Source organism: Ranitomeya imitator, chromosome 3, assembly GCF_032444005.1.
Source record: "Ranitomeya imitator isolate aRanImi1 chromosome 3, aRanImi1.pri, whole genome shotgun sequence".
In the NCBI taxonomy this organism is placed as follows: Eukaryota; Metazoa; Chordata; class Amphibia; order Anura; family Dendrobatidae; genus Ranitomeya; species Ranitomeya imitator.
In genome coordinates, this window is record NC_091284.1 from 697,870,195 (window position 1) to 697,877,701 (window position 7,507).

Consider the following 7,507-nt stretch of genomic DNA (forward strand, 5'->3'; position numbering starts at 1 on the left):
AACCCCTCAATTCTACCTCCAACACTAACCCCAACACACCCCTAACCCTAATCCAAACTCTAGCCATAACCCTAATCACAACCCTAACCACAACCCTAATTCCAACCCTAACCCTAAGGCTATGTGCCCACGTTGCGGATTCGTGTGAGATTTTTCCGCACCATTTTTGAAAAATCCGCAGGTAAAAGGCACTGCGTTTTACCTGCGGATTTACCGCGGATTTCCAGTGTTTTTTGTGCGGATTTCACCTGCGGATTCCTATTGAGGAACAGGTGTAAAACGCTGCGGAATCCGCACAAAGAATTGACATGCTGCGGAAAATACAATGCAGCGTTTCCGCGCTGTATTTTCCGCACCATGGGCACAGCAAATTTGGTTTTCCATTGGTTTACATGGTACTGTAAATGTGATGGAACACTGCTGCGAATCCGCAGCGGCCAATCCGCTGCGGATCCGCAGCCAAATCCGCACCGTGTGCACATAGCCTAATTCTAAAGGTATGTGAACACGCTGCGGAAAACGCTACGGATCCGCAGCAGTTTCCTGTTGTGAATTCTGCTTTTGGGCTCCCTCCGGTGGTTGTAGGTGGTAATGCAGTTGTCTCTGGGCTGCAGTCCTGGACAGGTGTATCTGCTGATTGCAGTTCTGACTGGGGTATTTAGGTTTGCAGGACTCATTAATCCTTGCCCAGAGGCGTAGCTAGAGCTTTTGCCGCCCGGGGCTGTTCCCGAGTTTGGCGCCCCCCCTCCCCCCCCCAATACACACAAAGGTTACCAAAAATGGTTTTCCTGTTTTGTAGAACTTAAACTGGGCCTAATGGTGTCACCCCCACATGCCACACCTGTGACTTAATACCACCACACCATGACCAGGCCACATAGTGACCGAATAATACTACATACAAGGGACAAATACCACAACATTATTTCCAGACCACATATTACCACCACATAGTGACTGAATACTACAATACTGATCAGTAATAAAAAAAACCCCCACAATACTATCACCATAAGTGCCAGTATTCACAGGAGATCTGTACTTAGTATGCAGTGTCTGTGTAGAGGTAATACAGAGATCACTGGTGACATTATACACAGGACCTCTATATAGTATACAGTGTATAGTGTCAGTGTATAGGTAACACTGACTCACCAGTGACGTCTCTAGGTGAAGTCCTTCATCTTTCATCCAGCACAGACCGCCATCATTCCTTCCAGCCAGGACTCGTTTCTGCAGGAAATAACAGTTATCTCGAGCTCCGCTTGCAGAACACATTACTTAATTTTTCACAACTTCTACATTACATCACATGAAGAAAAAAAGGTGATATAGTGTCACTCTGCACAGTAACAGGACCGCCCCATTTAAAACAGTATACTCAAAAAATAAAATAAATACATCACTGCAGTAATAATATCCCTTAATTAGCCCCTATGGTAACACTATTCCCCACCCTGGCCCCGTTTATCTCATTCCTGGCTCCAGCCATATGTTCTCGCATCCTGCCCTCATGAGTATCCATTCTACCCCATATGATCTCCCCATCCTGCCCCACCAGCCTCCATCGTATCCGTCCTGCCCCATGATCCAATCCTGCCCCATGTCTTTCATTCTGCCCCGTGTCTCCAATCATGCCCCGTATCTACATTCTGCCCATGCCTCAAGTCCTGCCCCCAGTGTGTCCAGCATATTACCCCCATGTTGTCCAGCAATCTGCCCCAGTGTGTCCAGCATATTACCCCCATGTTGTCCAGCAATCTGCCCCAGTGTGTCCAGCATATTACCCCCAGTGTTTCCAGCAATCTGCCCCAGTATGTCCAGCACTGCCCCCAGTGTCCAGCAATCTGCCCCAGTGTCCAGCATTGCCCCAGTGTGTCCAGCAGTCTGCCCCAGTGTGTCCAGCATATTACCCCCAGTGTCCAGCATTGCACCAGTGTGTCCAGCATATTACCCCCAGTGTGTCCAGCAATCTGCCCCAGTGTCCAGCATTGCCCCAGTGTGTCCAGAAGTCTGCCCCAGGGTCTCCAGCATTGCCTCAATGTGTCCAGAAATCTGCCCCAGGGTCTCCAGTATTGCCCCAGTGTGTCCAGCAATCTGCCCCATGGTCTCCTGTATTGCCCCAGTGTGTCCAGCATTCTGCCCCATGGTCTCCAGTATTGCCCCGGTGTCCAGCAATCTGCCCCATGGTCTCCAGTATTGCCCCAGTATGTCCAGAAGTCTGCCCCTGGGTCTCCAGCATTGCCTCAATGTGTCCTGAAATCTGCCCCATGGTCTCCAGTATTCAGTGTGTCCAGCAATCTGCCCCATAGTCTCCTGTATTGCCCCAGTGTGTCCAGCATTCTGCCCCATGGTCTCCAGTATTGCCCCAGTGTGTCCAGCAATCTGCCCCATAGTCTCCTGTATTGCCCCAGTGTGTCCAGCATTCTGCCCCATGGTCTCCAGTATTGCCCCAGTGTGTCCAGCAATCTGCCCCATAGTCTCCTGTATTGCCCCAGTGTGTCCAGCATTCTGCCCCATGGTCTCCAGTATTGCCCCAGTGTGTCCAGCAATCTGCCCCATGGTCTCCAGTATTGCCCCAGTGTGTCCAGCAATCTGCCCTATGGTCTCCTGTATTGCTCCAGTGTGTCCAGCAATCTGCCCCATAGTCTCCTGTATTGCCCCAGTGTGTCCAGCATTCTGCCCCATGGTCTCCAGTATTGCCCCAGTGTGTCCAGCAATCTGCCCCATAGTCTCCTGTATTGCCCCAGTGTGTCCAGCATTCTGCCCCATGGTCTCCAGTATTGCCCCAGTGTGTCCAGCAATCTGCCCCATGGTCTCCAGTATTGCCCCAGTGTGTCCAGCAATCTGCCCCATGGTCTCCAGTATTGCCCCAGTGTGTCCAGCAATCTGCCCCATAGTCTCCTGTATTGCCCCAGTGTGTCCAGCAATCTGCCCCATAGTCTGTTGTATTGCCCCAGTGTGTCCAGCATTCTGCCCCATGGTATCCAGTATTGCCCCAGTGTGTCCAGCATATTACCCCCAGTGTTTCCAGCAATCTGCCCCAGTATGTCCAGCACTGCCCCCAGTGTCCAGCAATCTGCCCCAGTGTCCAGCATTGCCCCAGTGTGTCCAGCAGTCTGCCCCAGTGTGTCCAGCATATTACCCCCAGTGTCCAGCATTGCACCAGTGTGTCCAGCATATTACCCCCAGTGTGTCCAGCAATCTGCCCCAGTGTCCAGCATTGCCCCAGTGTGTCCAGAAGTCTGCCCCAGGGTCTCCAGCATTGCCTCAATGTGTCCAGAAATCTGCCCCAGGGTCTCCAGTATTGCCCCAGTGTGTCCAGCAATCTGCCCCATGGTCTCCTGTATTGCCCCAGTGTGTCCAGCATTCTGCCCCATGGTCTCCAGTATTGCCCCGGTGTCCAGCAATCTGCCTCATGGTCTCCAGTATTGCCCCAGTATGTCCAGAAGTCTGCCCCTGGGTCTCCAGCATTGCCTCAATGTGTCCTGAAATCTGCCCCATGGTCTCCAGTATTCAGTGTGTCCAGCAATCTGCCCCATAGTCTCCTGTATTGCCCCAGTGTGTCCAGCATTCTGCCCCATGGTCTCCAGTATTGCCCCAGTGTGTCCAGCAATCTGCCCCATAGTCTCCTGTATTGCCCCAGTGTGTCCAGCATTCTGCCCCATGGTCTCCAGTATTGCCCCAGTGTGTCCAGCAATCTGCCCCATAGTCTCCTGTATTGCCCCAGTGTGTCCAGCATTCTGCCCCATGGTCTCCAGTATTGCCCCAGTGTGTCCAGCAATCTGCCCCATGGTCTCCAGTATTGCCCCAGTGTGTCCAGCAATCTGCCCTATGGTCTCCTGTATTGCTCCAGTGTGTCCAGCAATCTGCCCCATAGTCTCCTGTATTGCCCCAGTGTGTCCAGCATTCTGCCCCATGGTCTCCAGTATTGCCCCAGTGTGTCCAGCAATCTGCCCCATAGTCTCCTGTATTGCCCCAGTGTGTCCAGCATTCTGCCCCATGGTCTCCAGTATTGCCCCAGTGTGTCCAGCAATCTGCCCCATGGTCTCCAGTATTGCCCCAGTGTGTCCAGCAATCTGCCCCATGGTCTCCAGTATTGCCCCAGTGTGTCCAGCAATCTGCCCCATAGTCTCCTGTATTGCCCCAGTGTGTCCAGCAATCTGCCCCATAGTCTGTTGTATTGCCCCAGTGTGTCCAGCATTCTGCCCCATGGTATCCAGTATTGCCCCAGTGTGTCCAGCATTCTGCCCCATGGTCTCCAGTATTGCCCCAGTGTGTCCAGCATTCTGCCCCATGGTCTCCAGTATTGCCCCAGTGTGTCCAGCAATCTGCCCCATGGTCTCCAGTATTGCCCAAGTGTGTCCAGCAATCTGCCCTATGGTCTCCTGTATTGCCCCAGTGTGTCCAGCAATCTGCCCCATAGTCTCCTGTATTGCCCCAGTGTGTCCAGCATTCTGCCCCATGGTCTCCAGTATTGCCCCAGTGTGTCCAGCATTCTGCCCCATGGTCTCCAGTATTGCCCCAGTGTGTCCAGCATTCTGCCCCATGGTCTCCAGTATTGCCCCAGTGTGTCCAGCAATCTGCCCCATGGTCTCCAGTATTGCCCCAGTGTGTCCAGCAATCTGCCCCATAGTCTCCTGTATTGCCCCAGTGTGTCCAGCATTCTGCCCCATGGTCTCCAGTATTGCCCCAGTGTGGCCAGCAATCTGCCCCATGGTCTCCAGTATTGCCCCAGTGTGTCCAGCAATCTGCCCCATGGTCTCCTGTATTGCCCCAGTGTGTCCAGCAATCTGCCCCATAGTCTCCTGTATTGGCCCCAGTGTGTCCAGCATTCTGCCCCATGGTCTCCAGTATTTCCCCAGTGTGTCCAGCATTCTGCCCCATGGTCTCCAGTATTGCCCCAGTGTGTCCAGCATTCTGCCCCATGGTCTCCAGTATTGCCCCAGTGTGTCCAGCAATCTTCCCCATGGTCTCCAGTATTGCCCCCGTGTGTCCAGCATATTACCCCCAGTGTGTCCAGCAATCTGCCCCAGTGTCCAGCATTGCCCCAGTGTGTCCAGAAGTCTGCCCCAGGGTCTCCAGCATTGCCTCAATGTGTCCAGAAATCTGCCCCAGGGTCTCCAGTATTGCCCCAGTGTGTCCAGCAATCTGCCCCATGGTCTCCAGTATTGCCCCAGTGTGTCCAGCAATCTGCCTCATGGTCTCCAGTATTGCCCCAGTGTGTCCAGCATTGCCCCCAGTCAGACATAAAGAAAAAAAAAACAGTAAAATCCTCACCTCTCCCGTTCCTAGCGCAGGTCCGGTGCGGTGCAGCCAGTCAGCATCTCTCCGGCTCTGCGACGCTCAGGACAGAGAGGCTGAGCGGCGCGCACAGTAGTGACGTCATCGCGCCCTCTGCTCTGAGACGTCGCAGAGTCAGAGGACGCTGAAGCCGCAGGAACCAGGAGAGGTGAGTATTAGAGCGGGGGGCGGGGGGAGCCTGGTCGTGGCGGCGGACGGCGCCGCCCGAAGATTTAGAGGGGCGTCTTTTTTTTTTTTCTTTTCTCCTCCTGCAGCGCCGGCCGCCCCCCGCATTGTGCCGCCCGGGGCGGACCGCCCCCCCGCACCCTGTTCCTACGCCACTGTCCTTGCCAGTTGTCAATGTTTCTTGGGAAGTGTTGGATCTCTGTCTGGCTTCTCCTGCTTAGCTACCAATTCAGCAAAGATAAGTGTCTGTTTCTTTTTCTATGGCACACAAGCTGTGTGCTTGTTTTTTGATTGTATTCCTGCTCTGAGTTTAGTAGTCTCTGGAGTTGCAGATATACGTTTCACGTCTTTAGTTAGATGGAGGAATTTTTTGTATAATCTGCTGTGGATATTTTTGGAAGGGTTATAATACTGACCGCACAGAACTCTGTCCTATCCTTTCCTATTTTAGCTAGAGTGGCCTCTTGTGCTAAATCCTGTTTTCTGACTGTGTGTCTTTCCTCTCCTACTCACAGCCAATATTTGTGGGGGGCTGCCTATCCTTTGGGGTTCTGCTCTGAGGCAAGGTAGTATTCCTATTTCCATCTTTAGGGGTATTTAGTCCTTCGGCTGTGACGAGGTGTCTAGGGCTTGTTAGGTACACCCCACGGCTACTTCTAGTTGCGGTGTTAAGATCAGGATTTGCGGTCAGTATAGTTACCACCTACTCCAGTGAAAGTTTTCATGCTGCTCCAAGGTCACCGGATCATAACAGTTTCCAATGAGTTTACAGTTCAATGTAAACCTATGGGAAACAAAAATCGCTGTACACATGCTGCAGAAAAACTGCACGGAAACGCAGCGGTTTACATTCCGCAGCATGTCACTTCTTTCTGCGGATTCCGCAGCGGTTTTACAACTGCTCCAATAGAAAACCGCAGTTGTAAAACCGCAGTGAAATGCGCAGAAAAACCGTGGTAAATCCGCCATAAATCCGGTTTAGCACTGCGGATTTATCAAATCCACTGTGGAAAAATCCGCAGAGGACCAGAATACATGTACACATATCGAAACCCTAACCCTAACCCCAGTTCTAACCCCAACCTTAGTGGAAAAAAAAATTCTTTATTTTATTATTGTCCCTATCTATGGGGGTGACAAGGGGGGGGGTCATTTACTATTTTTTTATTTTGATCACTGTGATAGGTTATATCTCAGTGATCAAAATGCACTTTGGAATGAATCTGCCGGCCGGAAGATGGCGGCGCCCATGGAGAAGACGGACGGACCCCGGGAGGATCGGTAAGTATGATGGGGTGGGTGGGGGAGCACGATGGGGTGGATCGGAGCATGGGGGGGTGGATCGGAGCGCGGGGGGGTGGATCGGAGCACGGGGGTGGATCGGAGCACAGGGGGGTGGATCGGAGCACGGGGGGGTGGATCGGAGCACGGGGAGTGGATCGGAGTGCAGGGGGGTTGGATCGGAGCAAGGGGGTGGGATTGGACATTGGCTGTGTAATAATGGCCGTTAGTCTGCCAGAAATCCATCAGGTTTCCCAATTTCTGTGCATGTCTTGATAAGTCCCTATGATGCCAGCACTGGGCTCTGAATCACTGTGATGGATACCTGTGCCCCTCTTTCCTGACATGCAGGGGGCCTGAGGGACCGCAGTAGCGCAAGCACCAATACAGAAACTAAAAGGGTTCCTAAAGTGTGAATTTGGTGAACTGGTTACCTTGCAGTCCTAGAGCGGCCGATCACCCAGGCAAGGAGCATGCTGTATAAGTGTGGGTCCTTTGCACTCCTAAAGCTATCCGGGTCCCACCAGACTGTCCCCCATTCTTCTCCCTTATTGGGGAGCACAGATGGGGTCAGTGGCATGACCTGTCAATCTTCAGGAGGGCATTGGGAGCAGTGCGATCCGTTTTATCTTAAACGCCCCTTCACACTTATTTTGTGCAGAAACGCCCTATAAAGTCTCTTCACACTTTAAACTATTCAATCCAGGCACTTGTTGCACCCTTGATTCAGTGCTCCTTCCACCTCCTTGTGGTCCAT

The 7,507-nt window shown here is 52.6% G+C and overlaps 1 non-coding gene across 1 annotated transcript; it reads left to right on the top strand.

The window, feature by feature from the left end:
• The first annotated feature begins 7,027 nt into the window (after positions 1–7,027).
• On the top strand, positions 7,028–7,117 carry LOC138673269 (small nucleolar RNA SNORD88). Its single transcript, XR_011319922.1, has one exon. It is a non-coding gene; the product is annotated as a small nucleolar RNA SNORD88 (small nucleolar RNA).
• Positions 7,118–7,507: the final 390 nt, after the last annotated feature.